The sequence below is a fragment of the Anser anser genome (assembly GCF_964211835.1).
Source record: "Anser anser genome assembly, chromosome: 5".
Taxonomy (NCBI): domain Eukaryota; kingdom Metazoa; phylum Chordata; class Aves; order Anseriformes; family Anatidae; genus Anser; species Anser anser.
Genome location: NC_139725.1, coordinates 51,171,110 through 51,187,745, shown reverse-complemented (window position 1 = coordinate 51,187,745; position 16,636 = coordinate 51,171,110). Strand labels below are relative to the sequence as shown.

At 45.4% G+C, this 16,636-nt stretch overlaps 1 protein-coding gene and 1 long non-coding RNA gene across 7 annotated transcripts in view; one reads left to right on the top strand and one right to left on the bottom strand.

The window, feature by feature from the left end:
* The window catches only part of LOC310900326, a 21,185-nt gene extending 4,549 nt beyond the window's left edge, over positions 1–16,636 (bottom strand). Inside the window, exon 1 of the long non-coding RNA XR_014585017.1 lies at positions 16,275–16,636. This is a non-coding gene — a long non-coding RNA (uncharacterized lncRNA). The remainder of the gene's footprint in view (positions 1–16,274) is intronic.
* ASB2 (ankyrin repeat and SOCS box containing 2) overlaps positions 13,317–16,636 on the top strand; it is a 54,526-nt gene continuing 51,206 nt past the window's right edge. For 3 of the 6 annotated variants that reach the window (XM_083838115.1, XM_083838114.1, XM_083838113.1), the window contains exon 1: positions 13,317–14,016. The gene's annotated coding sequence lies outside the window, so the exon portion shown is untranslated. The remainder of the gene's footprint in view (positions 14,017–16,636) is intronic. The other 3 variants (XM_083838110.1, XM_083838112.1, XM_083838109.1) reach the window with 1 other exon arrangement.

Here is a 16,636-nt window from a genome sequence, read left to right as displayed (position 1 = left end):
CCTTCTTTTTTTCCTGTACCATATTAATCATATTTTTAAGCTATGGAAAGAAAACTTTCATTGCTTTTTGCATCCCTGAAGGACTGAAGAACAGGTGGGCCTTCTGTGTATCTTGTGATAGATTTTTGCCTGCGATTCATCAGACAAAATCAAGGCCGACTCCTGACACTAGCACTCTGTATCCCCTCCCTTGTCTGAAAATCTGCATGAGGTAGAAGAGTTTGGCAATTTATAATTCCACATGATGACAGGAAGAACTGAACTGGAGGATGATGAGAGTATTATTTCTTCTCCATCATTGCTGTGAAGTTTTTCAGCTGCTCCTGTTTCCTTGTGCTTAACAGCCTAGTTCACACACCCACCCCTCCGTCTGGCCCTCAGCCCACTGTCTTGCTAAGTCTCCCTAGGATGGAGCGCGACACCTCTGCCCTCCTCCTCGCCTTCTTCATGCTTGCCTATGGCATGCTATGCTGCTGGTTTTCTCCCACAGCCCCTGACGCACTCAGCACGTGTTCTCTGGGCTTAATCTACTGATAAAGTATCCCATGGGAGCTCAAGCCATTGCTTGGACCCTAAAAATATCCATGTCTTAAAAAGAATACTTGTCTAGCACTCTGCAAGCTCTCTTCTGACTGCCTGCTTTCACTTGTCCTTCTCTTGCTAATACATGGAGTCTTCTAACTATAGGAGGAACCTTATGCTTGCTTTAGCTAATTTAAGCAAATTATTAAACAGTAACTGGAAAATATTACTGCTTAACGGTCCCTCTCCAGTGTGGACTAGGTTACTGCTGGAGGAGAAGAGGGCAGAGGAGCAGGTTTTTATCCAGCTCTGATTATTTGCATGTTTCACTGGTGCAAATTAGACATGAACAGTTTTACATCGAGTGCATATGGGTGATTTAATTTCAGTATTTAATGAAATGTGTAGTAATGAATTACTTCTATAATGCTCTACTGGCACAGCAGTTATGCTAAAGCATCCAACAAGTAATCTTGTGTTTTGTGGCAGCTTATGTCTGCTAAAATACTCATTAATTAATAGACTAATTAGGTCTGTTTAGGCTGTAAGAGCAACTACCAAATAGATTAATCAAGGCATGAGTTCAGCAAAGTGTTGGTAGTGGCCCGGCCAATACAGAGCCAGAAAATTGAAACCCTTCTAGCTTCTGAACCTACGTTTTTATTTTGTGAGTGTGGGAGGCCACTCATCCTTGCCACAGAGCTCCCAGTATGTCATCTGACTATCAAAAGAAGGAAGAGTCCCTGTAGTTTAAGACATCTGCTGAGGAGATAGTTTGGACAAGTTCTCATACTTTGGACAGTAAAGTTTCCCGAAATTCGTAGCCTTTTCTTTCTCTCTTCCCCTGTGTGTTAGTGAAACAGCAAGTTAACAAAGGAGAAATTGGAGAGCTGCCTTAGCATATGCCGGCAGCCCAGGCGCACCTCTTGCCATGAGGCATATGGCAGGTAATTTGCACCTTGCCGGGAAAGGGACAGGTACTGCACGTTCACCACGCTCGCCACAGGGAAAGGGTGCACATGGAGGAAATAGCAATTAGGAAGCTGATGCAGAGCAAGTTCCTGCCCTTGCTCATCCCTTGTAAGCCTGTGTTCACATCCGTAAGGAGGAAAGGAGGAAGGAAAGCGCGCTCATGGTGATTTCACTTTACGCTGTCTGATCCCAGGAGGAAAATCTGGTAATAAACACTGTGCTTTCCTGGGTGTTCAAATACCCACTGCTTTGTCCTGTGCTAGCAGGGTGCCTTTGGGGGACTGAGTAATTCCACGTTGTCTGATGAGTGGCTTGGTGAGGGAAGTTGCTCAGAAGACTGTGAGTTAAGCGGCAAGCCTGATAACATAGCAAGCAATGTTTAATATCCAGCCAGCGGTCTTTGCAGAAAAAGAGGATGGTGTCAGAGGTCATAGGATTGAAGGAGGAGGGACATGACAGACAAAAGGACTTTTTGCTTTAGGAAATGGTGCTGATTTTGTAACCCTCTATAGCTATCTTCCCTCCCTCTCCCCTTCTGATGCTATGGCAATTGTTCGATATTTTTCTGGCCCACGTGAGATTTCCTATTCCAGATTCCTTTTGTGAAAGCTACTTAAGGGCTCCAGTGTTTCCTCAAGTCAATCAAAAGCTCCTCATGGGGCTGGCCTCACAGAATGGAGACGAAAGAGGAAAAATAGTAATCCATGACTCCTGAGGCAAGTTCATTGGCCTCTGAAAGCAAGCGAACAGGGCTGTTACACTTGTTTATCTTGGAGTTCAGTAGCTCTTGCTGTTAAGCGAGAAGAAATTGAGGCCTGTTTCCAGAGCAACCAACTTAAGATGGTACAAACTGCCAAATTTCTGTAGGTGACGGCTGCAGTTACAGAACACAGCCCCAAATCCTAGGTTCAAAAAGGAGAAAGAGCACTGCAAAGTACACATAGACTTTGGTACCCCTAGTTTGGTTAGAGGTATGGTGTCCTGTTATTGCTCATGTGATTGTACCGGCCTACTTGGTAGTGTGAATGCCCTTATAGCAGTGGAGTTTATTTTCCTTTCCTTGTGGAAATACCTACGCAACTATAAGCAATTTTAGTACTGACTGGAATATAACTATTAGATTTCTGTACCAGCATTGGTTATAAGGTGCTATAAGGTGCAAGGTGTAAGGAGACAGCCGCTGTCGATCCATTTTCCAGCCATTTCAGACTGTTTCTGTTAGTGTTGTTTCTAAGCCAGCTCAAGTGAAGTCAGATCCTCTCAGTTCTCAGATGACCTCACAGCATGGTTTTCTTGGCAAGTTAAAAAAATTGTGAGAATTAAATTTGCTGAAATACTTCTTGATATTTTTTTCTTTGTTTACCTAGGTTCTTAAAATCTCTTGAATTCCAAATGCAAATAAAGTTTATCCTTACATCATGACTGGAAAATATGTGCCTTTCTTCATAGAAGTTTTCCAAAGTTCATTTTCTAGCAGATCGTTCAATCATAGATGTGTGTGCACAAATAATGTGACCTAGCTTTTAGCTAATATGACTATATACAAAAATAAAATGGGCTGGAGCACCTCTCCTGTGAAGACAGGCTGAGAGAGTTGGGGTTGTTCAGTCCTGGAGAAGAGAAGGCTCCAGCAAGACCTTACAGCGGCCTGCCAGTACCTAAAGGGGGGTACAGGAAAGCTGGGGAGGGACTCTTTGTCAGGGGGTATAGTGATAGGACAAGGGGGAATGGCTTTAAATGAAAAGAGGGCAGATTTAGATTAAATATTAGGAAGAAAATCTTCACTCAGAGGGTGGTGAGGCACTGGCACAGGCTGCCCAAAGAAGCTGTGGATGCCCCATCCCTGGAGGTGCTCAAGGCCAGGCTGGATGGGGCTTTGGGCAGCCTGGGCTGGTGGGAGGTGTCCCTGCCCATGGCAGGGGGCTGGAGCTGGACAATCTTTAAGGTCCTCTCCAACCCAAACCATTCTGTGATTCTATGATAAAATACTGACATTAGCTAAATAGGTACTGATTGTATAAGTGTATGTATATATATGAAGAAATTTAGAATTTCAAAAGAACTTGTAAAAACCTCAACATTTCTCAAAGGAATAACATAGGAAAGTGTCATTATGTCTGCTTTATAAACAGAAAAACAGCTCCCTGTGCCTTTCCCACAGCTCCTTGCTAGAGTGGCAGCAGAGCTGATACGCAGAGGTGTGTGGAGATCCAGCCCAGTGCTGTGAAGTCCATGCTCAGCTCACCTCTTGGCTTTCCTTGGTATGTTTCAAACATATAGGTGCTCCCCAAGAACTAGACCCATCAGAGCAGGCAGTGAAACACTATTCCCACTGCTGTTTGTCTGCTGCTGGAGCCTTCGAGCAGCAAAGAGCAGCAGGGAAACATACAGGGAGCTTTGTCTTCTTCATTAAAGGAACGAAGTATGAATTTCCTAAACAATAAATGCTAACTAGAAAATATGTCATCGTGCATTTCAAAAGAAACAAGAAAATCTCAATGTTCAGTCCCAACTAAATCTCAAAAAAAAAAAAATAAAAGGAAATGAAGACCTGAAATTTAGAGCATAAAAACCAATACAGCTTTAGTGAGCAGAAATTTCACATTGTTTTCCTCTGTTTAAAATATGACAGCACCAAACAAACATTGAGTAATGTTTATCAGAAGCTGTTTAATTAGAAAATGGTACCATCATTACCCCTGCACTTTTCTGTACACAAAAGCCTGGTTGTCACCAACAGCCAGGGGCAGCTCTCTGCTTGCAATTAAGAAAATGTTTGCATTTTCCATTTTCTCGCAATGCCTTATTATTTAAAAAAAAAAAAAAAAAGGAAAAACTGACACTTACAAGGCACTGGTTTGACTGAGAAGGGTTTGTCTACATTTTGTCAGCAAAAGCTGTCTTTATTGTTCCTGCATTTAAACTAAACTTCCTCGCATGCGAGGGATGAGACCAAAACTCATTTTGCAATGAATTCCAGCCACTAGAGCTGGGTTAAGGTGTAAGAAGAACCAACTGTGATGCACCAGTTCCCTGCTGGGGCAAGTAATGTTGTAAATAAACATTCCTGCTCTTTAGCATACTTATATTTATAACCTTTCTATATGCTCTGAATAGCAAGTCAGGCTCTTGATTTATGGCATCGTTTCCCAGCAGAGGCCCAATGCACAGATAAGCAGGGATGGTGGATGTGCTTTGCTGTAGCAAATGGCCAAAGTGGAGGAGGTAGGAGGGAGAGAGAGAGTTCAAGAAAAAAAATATCTTTCTGTGACCTAGTAATTGCCAGAACTACATGTTCTCCCTCTCAGCATAACTCTTCACGGGAGTCAATGTGAAAAGTAAACACTCATTTTAAAAAATTGATTAAATACCTTAGAGCGCTGGGGGAGACTGGATTCAAGTGACAGCTTGACAAGTGGAGCCTGCCAATCCCTGGCAGCTCTTGTTAGTCAGTCTGTACCACGAGCCCAACTAGAGCTGCCAGCTGCAGCTCCTGCGTGCTCGCTGCCTTACAAGCATTGAGGAGAAGATGGGCCAAGTCCCGCAGGCCTGGGCCCGTTTGGGTGTCAAGTCAATTGTCATTCGAAATCACTGGGACTTCTGCTGACTGCATGGTTGGTGGCCGTGGGACAGGCAGTCAGCTCGCCCAATTAAAACCTTAAAAGATCCTGTCTTTATCTGGTGAATGGTGAATTTCAGGCATCTTGTTATGTGCATTGTGCAGGAAAATGCCATGATTGTTCAAAAACTTTCCTCAGGTTCTGGAAAGAAACCTTCAAATTCAAAAGCTTGCTCTTGCTGTGAGAAGTAAACAGGTCTCTCTGCTTTATCCACTGGCTTTATCCATCCTGGCAAATCTGACAGTACATTTTCCCTAGCCAGCACTGAGTTTTAAGTAAACAAATTCACTTTGCTGTCAGATTACAAAGTGCATAGCACATTGCAGCAGTTGATAAATTGAGGGATAAGCTGATTATGGTGATCAGCTTGGGTGTTCATTTCACACAGTGGCCTCACAGAGGCACGTTTCTGTTCCATGCTCAAAACCTAACCCGGAGCAGTGGTGCTGCACAAGCAGTGGTTGTTCTTGTGGAGTCCTGCCTTCTTCTTGCAAGAGGAAAATGAAGTACAGCAATAAGAAAGGAAGAGTCTTGCTATCCTCAGACATGTGCTTCTTGTATCTCAAAGTCCTTCACCTCTGGCTATAGTTAGCACCCCACTGTGCTGTCCCACTTCTCTAGGCAGTATTGCAATTATAGAGCATGAGTTGTTACTGTGTCTCTGTGTGGTTCTCATCATGGTCGAATATAAATCCCTACCAATCCCTCTGTTCCTTTTATATTTGCATCTTTCCCCATATTTATTTATTCAGCTATTGCACCAAAACGAACTCTTGCCAGCTGTAGTTGCATTTCAGTTATTGCAAAGAACTGTTTCTAAAATATGATGAGCACTCATAGTAATTATATTGCTGATAATCCATTTCATAGAAATCATAATGGAGTCAACATTGAAGTAGTTAAAATGTCTTGTGTTAACATGATATTCTTTTTTTAATTGAAATAGCACAGTGCTGTTTGAATTTAAGCCACTAGTGCCAGGAGTTTCCCAGTCCAGGTAATGCATTTCCTTTCAGTGTCCTATTCCAAGCAAAATCCTCTGTACCTGCCTGCCAGCTTCTCCATAGAAAGAGACTGCCTTTGTTCCAGAGGCATTTGGACAATCCCCTCAATAATCTGCTTTAACTTTTGGTTAGCTCTGCACTGGTCAGGCAGTTGGACTTGATCTTTGTAGGTCACCATTCCATTCCATTCCATTCCATTCCATTCCATTCCATTCCATTCCAAACCCTTCAATACCCTTTTCCCAAGCACTTAGAGCACACGGAGGTAAACTAGCAGAGGCCATAAGCTTGGCCTTTCCCCCTGTTAATCCAGAGCTAACATATTAGCTGTTTACATTGATGGAAAAAGGCACGCTTCATCTGCTGGACAGCTGTGGTACCTTGCTGCTTACAGGAGCAAAATGCTGCCTCTGATGGCAGTGGAGCCTCCTCCACAGCACTGCCGTGTCTGAGTCACTTGTGGGAGAGGACTGGACGAAGGCTTGGGACAGACCAAAACATTGGACCAAAAAAAAAAAAAAAAAAAAAGGAGGAGAGTCTTTTCTGGGGCAATTGGTTTTGTCTCAGCTCAGCTTAACATCATGCCCCGCTGGCCACAAATGTAGTACAAGCAGTAAAGTTCTCTGGCTTCTTGCTGGTTTCTCAGAGCATTACCTTTGCCTGCATTTTGTCCCAGTTTCTGCAGCATTGTTGTTCATTGGCTTGTGTCTCTACAGGATGAAGCTGGACTGAGCTGCCAGTGTTTTGGTCAAGAGCTGCAGCTCTGGGGCACACTGCAGCAATACCTGCAGGCGAATCCAGCAGGAGTGTTCAGCCTCAGCATCTCATCTGTGTAGCTACTCACTGCAACAAAGGTGCATCCAGCTGCTCTCTTTCTAAACCCAGGAGCCTGGCTGTTTAGCCACACCAAAGTGACATTAAAGATGTTACAGGCTAGGAGCTTTGATATACTTGTTAGGTTACTATCAAAATGTTTATGCCATTTCCGGGTATTTTACTTAGCAAGTGACTCTTCTGCTTTGCATTTGTTACACAGAGCCCAAGGACAACTTGAATGACCAGACAGCCGGCCTGCCTACACCAGTGTCCTGCAGGACATGACTTTATAGATGAAAACATCTAGAAGATCTGTACAGAATGCTCTTCTACAGCAGAAACCACTGACAGTGGCGATACTTTTCTGCTTTGCTCTCCTCCACTCAAATGCATTTTGGCATCTTGTGCTGAAGATCTTAAGCTTGCTGTAAAAGTGTGAGGAAGGGTTTTGTGGCCTCTGATAAGCAGAGACCATTTTGCTTTTTGCAGACCTGTCTGACTAGAGGCTTACAGAAGCTGTGATTATGTAGGGGCTTATTAGTTAGAGAAACAGGAAACAACATAAAGACAATATCAAGGCACTTGATGCTCAATTTAACTCCGAAATAACAACCGGCATCCATTTTAATGGATCTTTGTGTTTTCTCTCCAGAGAGAAATAGGCACTTAAAAAGACATTGAGATGCTATTTGAACGCCTTCCGAGCTGAATTTCATTGCATAGCTCCTAGAGGGCAAAATTGCAGCACTTTATTTTTCATGGGTAACAGGAAAAGCGACGGGCAGAAGGAACAACCCCCCCGTGCCCATCTCTGCCTGGTGCTTAATGACCTGGTGTTGGTGTGTGTGTGAAAGCCTCACAGCCCGTGCCACCTCCCTCACAAGTCGATCTCTACCCGGCTCGGGGTGCCAGCACCGGGCCTGCCGGCTGCTTAACACACAGGCCTCACCTCGGCCCTGGTGAAATGATGGCGCCCAGCAGCCGCTAGATGGCAGGCAGGGCCCGGCACAGCGGCTCGGCTGCTCGGCCCTGGGGGCCTGAGGGGGCTGAGGGGACTGGGGGGATTTGGCGGGCTGAGGGAATTAGGGGGGCTGGGGAGGTTCAAGGGGGTGCTGAGGGGTCTGGGAGGTGTCACAGTCCCCCTCACAGTCACCACTCACAAAGAGCGAGTGTACCCCTGTCAGTGCTCCTCGAGAGGGTGGTGGGCGAAAGCCTTGCACATTGGCATTGCCCCTTTTACCTACCAAAAGGGCGTTTTGTTGTTGTTTGGGGGGTTGTTTGTTTGTTTGAGACAAAAGACAGAAGTGGTTAGACTTTAGGCTCGCTTAAATTCTCAGCGTTTCCTTCTTGTGCACTCATGTTGATGACCTGTGCACCTTCAGCCCCGGCGATAAGGATGATCACAGCTGTCCTTCATGTCTTCCCTCATGAGGCAGGGCAAAGGCAACTGGAGGGGTTCTTGGCAAAGTGCTGGTGTGAAGCGAGCGGACGGATGTGGGTCTTGACAGCAGGGACCAGGGGTTTGTAATCAGCCAGATGAGCAAACGCAGGTTGTTGTTCCAAAGTTGTCCAGACAGAGCAATTGGGAGTTATTTCCCCATGTGGCTCCTGCCAGGAACAGGAATATTTTAAATCTCCACATATTTACTGTTAGATGCCCTCAGCAGGCACCCCTTGTGAGATGCCCCTTTGGGGGAATCCCAGTCATCTGCTTCACCCATTTGTATTTGTGCTCTGAAGACACCTAATCGTGTTGGTCCCACAGGCTGAGAGCAGGGCTCCGTTTAGGCCATTTAGACTGGCTAGCTGCGTGCCGCTCTTGCTGGGTGGTGCTGGAACAAACCAAAGGAAAAGCTGTAGGGATGGGCCCTCCAGCCAAGTCCCCGTGTCCCTCTGGGGACAGCCAAGAAAAACAGCAGGGGATGCTGCCCACAGCAGCTGCCATCTCACGGCTTTAGTTTCTTGCTGTAAATACTGATGGTAAGAGAAACCCAGCCCACAAGTCAGGCTAAAAGAAGCATGTAACAAATGGGCAAGTACGGAGTCTGCTTTCACCTGATAAATCCTCTGGTTTTCAGCAATCAGTGATTTAGGGATTCCCAGTTCTTTTAGTCTCAAACTTCTATGCTGGAAAGACTGCTCAAGAACTAAAAGAACCTTTTCCATGGGATGGATAAACCACAGCAAGGCTGCAGAAATATGGGGATCTGCTAGGTTCAAGTCACGGCTGTTACAAATATGAGGGATATTACATTTAAGAGCAATCTACCATATACTTGGTCTTAAGTTTAGTAAAGCTTTTATGCATTCAGTACTCATATTCATTTCATACACTTCTGTTGCCTGGTAGTAAATAAGTCAGCCAGTACTTTTTTGCTGTCAATATTCAGTGTTTTCAGTAATTTTCCCAGTTCATAGGGCAGAAACCCTGCTTAAAGTTTACAATTCTTCCTCAGGTTCCTATTAAGAAGTGAGAATTTGAATCAAAAGTAAGCTAGATTTAATTCAGTCCATAATCTCAACACTATCCGGATTTAATACTCTCTTACACAAGGCACCCACTGAGTGACAGTCAAGCGAGGCAAAGACGCTTCTTCAGCTAGGAAACTGAACTGAGCTAGGACTGTGCGTGTTTAATCCTGTAATGTTGATGTGATAAGCATCTTGGTTTAATGAGATATGCTCATACCAGTTCTGTAGCTGTTGAGGGCATGCGGATGTTTGGCTGATTTCTGAAATGTAGGATTTCCCACTTTGGTTTGCAGCAGTAGTCCAGGGTGCACCTCTGAAAGCAGTCAGAAGCAGCTGTATGTTGAGAAGGAATATTGCAAAAAAAAGTAACTGACAGAACACAGATGTGGGTTAATCAGTCCTCCACAGCGGTCTCATACTGATCCAAGAAATTAGAGACGGGAATAATCTTTGACATGTGCAGTTCTTAGTGACTGTTGTACTTCACAGGAGGTTGATTTTTATCCTATTCTCTTCCCATTCCTTTCCTTTTCTTTCCCTTGTCCCTGGAGAATACATTTTGGGTGGAAAGTATGTGGCCGCTCTATGCAGATCACTGCATGTGACAGGAAGAAAATCTCTTGAGCTTGACAATCTTGCTTCATGAGTAAGAACTTCTTTATTTTATTTTTTAAGCAGATAGTTTTGGAAGTAGATACCGCTTTGTCAGATTGTTATCCCACCGGTTGGTGTCTTTTTATTAGTGTAAAAATAAAATAGCTTTCTTGCTGCCTTTTCCATTAGGCAATTAAGTTGATAGACATCATTCAAAATCTTGTTTAGGATTTTAATATTCTCAATGGCTTTTTATTTTCATTTAACAAAGTCAATCTTGTTTAAAAAATATAAAACTTAAATCATTTGACCCCATTGCTCTAACACTGAGTGACTTATGGATTAACTTTCAACAGCATATAACAAGATTTTGATTGCTTGGTTTAAGTCAAATCTGTGTTTGCCTCTGTCTTGGCTCTTGGGCTTAGTATTCTATATGTTACTATATGTCTTTGACCTCTGTCCAGGGTAAGGATCCTGTTGCATGTAAAGCTATGTGTACAGGTAGTAAGCAGAGCCAGCCAAAAAATGAGAGATCATGGGATTTTATTTTTAATGTGGTTTTGATCCAAACTGGGTGGAAACCAGCATTTTTCAGAATTTCCAGCAAACGGAAACCTCTGCAGTCCTTGGGATGGCTCAGTTTAACCAAAACACTTGTCACTTCCACTGTTAACAGCACCTGCCCCCTTCCCAAGCAGCTGTAGGAGCTCCCAAAAGCCCTCCCAAAAGCTGGGCAGACCCCTCAGCACACCGAGGTCCCTCAGCCCCAGGGTGGGCATTGGGAGCACCTGCCAAACTGCCTTGACAAAAATTTGCCAGTTAGAACATTGCCTGTATTGCCAGTAAATGCATTATTTTGTTCTACCTGAACTTGGCTGATTTGAAACTTCTGCAGATGTTCAGAGGCAAGGATTAGCCTTAGTACCATCAGTAATCCCTTACATCTTTTCCTTTTGTGCTGTTGCTTAATCACTGCCAAGGACCGTGCCCTCCTAATGCTTTTAAATTATATATATATATATACATTTATATATGTCACTGTATTTGTTATTCAGTTTGTGCAATAAAGTTTAAATATGACTGGAGTCAATAACTCTTTAAATCAGCAGCGCTGACAGCACAATTACTCCACGGTATGAGGCAATAAGCACATTCTGCCGTACTATGGATACCTACATGACATGAGAAGCATTTTATCAGTGACATGCCCTCTTTGTGTTTCTGCATTACGAGTTTTTATCTCAATGTTTTCAAAGTCACCAATATGTCCTAAACTGAAGGATGCAACCTGTTGTTAGGGAGGGAAGACCACATCTTAGGTCTTGACAGTCCTCTTGACTTTTGGTGGAAAGCTGAACTGGTAAAGCACTCAAACAGCGGTTTCTTAATAGCATCATTAAACACTTTGATTCAGAACTATATTGATTCCTGTGTATTAACATGACTTGTAGTTACTGCTCTTTGTAAAGCGTGGTTTACTCTGGAAACAGGCTCTGTAACAGGGGAGCGAAAGGGAACCTACACAGCATTAGCACAAGATGTCTACAAATAACCCTGCCATCCTCCCGAGACCCACACTAAAAACAAACAGCTCTGCCAGAGCCTGGAAAAGTCTGATTCTTTTAACTTGTGTCTTTTCACATCATAAAGCACTCTGGAGATTTCAGGCTTACCAGCTTTTGCCAATAATCCATTAAAGGAGAAACAAACTCTTCATGCAGAAAGCAGAAAATGAGTGGTTGCTGTCATGATCCTGTACTGGGAAAGGAGATCAAAATGTGGCATAACCAGCCAGATAGACTGAGCTGCCCAAGCTTTGGTTACTGCTTTCTTCCATTGTCTGGAACAGGAAAGCGTGATGCTGAGCTGTTTGTTCCATGTGGAGAGGCCAGCCAACACTTCAGGATCAGGGTGGTCCCGCTCTCCTCACTCCTCCTTCCTCCCTTCCTCTTGCCAAGTAAACTAAAGCTTTAGGGGCATCACATTTGCAGCTGGAGGAAAACGATGGCTCTAAACTGACTGTGAGCAGCAAAGGGTCTTATTTTGCTGAACCTCCTTTGGCTTGCTGCAGTGGCAGATGTCCTTTCTGAGGGGAGCATTGCATGGAGGGGATAGCTGCAGAACCACCTCGCCTGGTGGGGAAGTCAGTCCACTCATCCCTCCTCAACCCAGGTGATCTGGCCTTCATCAGCAGCATGTCCTTGCAGCAGGCAGTGATGAGCAGCTGAGGGTAGAGATGTCCAGCAGAGCTGGAAGAAGACAGTGGGGAAATGTAGCTGAGGAATAGCAGCACATGGTTGCTGCTGCCTTGCACCCCAAGCTGCCTGGGGCCAGTTTGATTCAGTTGCGTTTTACAGTCTGCACAGGCTCCACAGGGTTGCAAAGAGGAGAAATGAGATGCTTCAGAGTTTTTTCCACGTAATTGTCTGGGCTCTTGATTTTTACTAGAGGAACCATGTGCAGTTTTGGCACCATTCTGCCCTTCATAGTCCTGCCACAGAAACAAAGTGCAGAGCGACTTCAGCATTCACTTTTCTCATGGAAAAAGGACTTAGAGTGTCCTAAAGAAAAGAATAAAGAAAGAAAAATAATAGGCAGCACTTTGCAGTTTGGGCTGAAATCCTTTGAAGAATTTTGGTAGGGAAGGGGAAGCATGGCAAATTGTTGCTGAAATGGAAGTGTCTCATTCAGTGCTGAAATGGAAAATTCACTGGAAAATTCCGACTTGTTTTCCAAAAACATGAAAGAGCACAGTTAAAGCGGAGCTGTAATGCCTCTTAACAGTTGCAGTTCCCATTTGCAGCTGCCTTTCTCCTCCTAGAGGCTGGAATCCCAAGCTGGCTCCTCAGCCCCCTTGCCCTGGGAGGCCCTGGCCTGGCTCCCCGAGGGGTGGGCAATGCGGTGACCCTGGCCTACCGGACAGCTGCAGGATGCGGGGAGCAAAGAGCAACTCTAGTCTAAAGACCCTGCAACTTTCATTTTTCACCCAGGCATTTACATATTTGTTGTCATGTCTCAAATTTGGATTTTCTGACAAAAAACACATATGACTGGGGTCATATTTTCACATGTATAAATTCCTCTTCAATCATTTCTCTTAACACATCAGCAACAAAAATGCTTGCCTTCATCAGCTCTTCATACGTGTTCTTATTTTCTTATTTAAAAGACTCTTAGGCTTCAAAAGACTCTTAGCTTGCCCTCACTTCTTCTGAGTTTGTCCTGGGGGTGAGGTGGAGACAGTCACAAGCCCTGCCTTGGCGGCAGCCCAGGAAGAAGCACAGGATGCACTAGGTGGGGAGGGAGCAGGATCCGCGGATCGGTGGTGGGAGGTTTTGGAGAGTCTCTCTGTGTGTGTGTGTGTGTGTGTGTGTGTGCATGCCCCTGGAGTCTGGGCCCAGCTCCACAGCTGTCAGCCAAGGCAGCAGCGCGAGCTCTCACCACCACTCACCACCTGTGCTAAAGGATCCCTGGCACCAACACCAGTTCTTGTTGAGTTTGGCTACAAATGCAGGGCACAAACACTATTCATCTGCTGTACCATGGGGTTTTTACTAGCTGTGTAATTGGTGAGTCAAGGAGGGCTAATCTCGAGGAGTGGCTGGAGCTATTAAAACTGATGCTACCTTTGGACTGAGAAAAAAGGAACAAAGTTTGAAGCTAGATCTGAACAAACTTGATGCTGCCTGCAATGAATGCCTCTTCTTTCATCAGCCAGTGACTCACTCAGGAGTGTCTAACTCAGTGACTCTTCAGAAACTAAACTTTAGCGACCAACTCTTCTGTTTAGACTGGTATCAGGAAGAATCAAGGGCTTGGTTTGTTGCAGTCCAGTGCAAAGTAGTGTGAGATGCTTCCTTTCCCAACTGGTAGTGTTCTCCTGCAGCCTTGGTCTGGCACAGAGATTTGGCAACCTGCAGGACAACTGTGAATTGAATGTGCTGTTATGACACTGGAAATCTTGGCCAAGATGTTTACCAGGCAGCAGCCAGCAGAGCCCTTGTGCTTCATAGGTAAGGAATCACTTCTCGTACAGGGTGGTGGATGCTGTGATAGCAGTGCGGGGAGTAGTGTACCCCCCTTCAGCGAGGTGACCCGGGCAGAGTGAGGAGCTGCTGTGGGGAGAACAGGAGAGCCAAACACCTCTGAACTCCACTGGTCTCACACTGAAATGGCTCTGAAATATCACAGTCTTGTTTGGGCATAGTGAATGGCTCCATGAGCATCACTCAGCACAGTTCCCACCGTGACCCAGTATGTGTTATCCTATCCTTTTTGTAGCCCCTTCTTTCTCCCAGAGAAGGAACAGAAATGAGGAGTTCCAGGTTGATTTCCAAGTGGATGCCCTGAAGCAAAGTGCACATAACTGTACACTGATCCCACTCATTCCCAACATGACAGGTGTTATGACAACGTTTTATTACCAGTGTGTACCCATTGCACAGCAGTTACATCTATTATTACGGAGCTTGTATATGCAGAGGAAACAAATGAAAAACAGAATTAGAAGAAGGATTAGTTAAGGAAAACCATCTAGCCTGATGCCGACGTTTGCAATTTTAATCTGCTGAAGCAGCACTACATTAAAATAGTGTCATGTGAGTGCTTTCCACTTTTTCTCACTGCCTTGTATTATTCCACCACTGCCCACCAGTGGCTGCTTTTGTACCTTCCTCTTAGTTTCTTGCACTGAGTTTGGTTTCCAGAATTAGACTGCAACTTCCCAGGTCCATCAGGCTGTGTCACTAACTGTACAATTAGATTCATTTTTTTTTTTTTTTGGAAATGAATTCCTGGCAATGAAAAGGATCCTTCTGCAGGAAACAATTACTTGCCTCCAGTCCCCTCCTAATCCATGGGATTACAGCTCTGCTCTCCTCCGCCTGTGCCCTCCCTGTTGCCTATGCCTGCGGGAGCGGGGCTGCCCCTTGCTGGCACCCAGTGTAGTGGGGAATGTAGGGAGAGAGGATCAGAGACAGTGCAAAAGGACTCTGATTCTGCACTGCTAACTAGTCTGGGACAGTACCACGGCTATTTATTCTTATTAAAATATCCTACCTTCAGGATTTCCTGCCCGCACTATGAAACACGTAAAGATGCAGATGAGGTCTTCATGGTCTGGGTTTTGAGACCGTAAACTGAACAGTTTTTCTCCTTCCCCTTTATTTTTGCAAGGTAAATTATTTTGTCTTGTCTCAGTAGGGACAGGATTTCACCTCACAACTGAAAGAGCTGAGGCAAGGTTCAGACTTAGACCCAAAGCTTGGGAACCGTCGTTGTGGCCGTTCCTCTGGCTCCACCTCTGACCAAGCACTTCCCCATGTCTCTGTATCTCTCTGCTAAAACAAGATTATTCTGCTAAACCACTTTAATACAGGGCTCTGGGAGAGGCTGGAGAAAGCCCTTGAAATACTAATGGAAAAACCATAGCAGTTCTCACTTTCTAGACATGTCCATATATAGCTCAGCTGGGGCAGTCTCCGAGCAGAGTTATTTATTCCAGCAGCCTGTGTGCTCTGTGGCTTTCTCCAGCGCTGCTCTGTTGCACAGGTTTACATTCCCAGGGGCTGAATCCTGAAAAGATCAGCTTTGAAGAGCACATTGTGGCATACCTCAGCCAGGAACTGAAAGTCTCCCAGTGCTGGCCTTATACCCTGTCTCTTGCCAGATCAGCTAAGCAGAGCCTCATCTGCTGCTGTTAGTGTTACAGACCGACAGCACGGTGAGACCAGCAATGCTTTGTGCCACGTGCGTGCTGCACGTGCAGATGTGCACAAGGTGATGATGATATATAGCATTTAGCTCCTTTCCTTCCCATATTTCAGTTGTTTAAGGTATCAGTTAACACCCAGAGAAAATGGGAGAGGTGCAGGCACGCTGGCAAGTCTCTGGGACTTTAGTGCATGCTCCTGGAGGAGTGCCACGTCGGTGCCATGTTCCACGTGTGCCCAGGTGTGAGAGCAATGCCACCTCCTGCAAGGGCCGCAGGGCCATGTGTGACACTGTCCTGACGGAGGTGGCTGCCGGCAGGTGCCTTGGTCTTGGCTCTTCCCCCGCACAAAAGCCCCGTGTGAATTTTTGCCGCTGGCCCCGAGTCTCGAATTGCCGAGTTCCCTGAGAAGGCCATTCCTCTCAAGGTGACAGAGCCCAGCACAAATCCCATTGTGGGATCCAGTTTTTCTTTTGGGTGCTTCCCAATTATGCTGCTGCTTTTGTCCCTGTCCCTGCTTCCTCCCCGTGACCCTGGCCGGCCTCAGGGCCACCTGCTCACCTGATATCTGGAGTGTCCTTGCTCCTGGGTGGCGTGTAGCTCCAGCTGTCTGCTTGGCTCCAGCGAGATGCTGCCCTTCATCTGAAGCTGAGAAAGCTCACACATCACTTCTGGATGAAGAAATCAGAAAGTTCGCCTGAAGCTGCGCTTCTCACTCACAGAGAAGGCCAGCATTGATGGCTTCCAGTTACAAAATGGCTTTCCCGGTGATTACAGGAGTCTTTACAAATTTATCAAGCCTTCCTCTGGGGCTGGGCCAGGACAAGTGTAGGCCAGGCTCCCCCACAAGCATTAAGGCTCTGCAAAGGCCTGTGCACCTCTACGTTTGCAGGGCCACCTTATTTTCTCATCGGTGCCAAGGT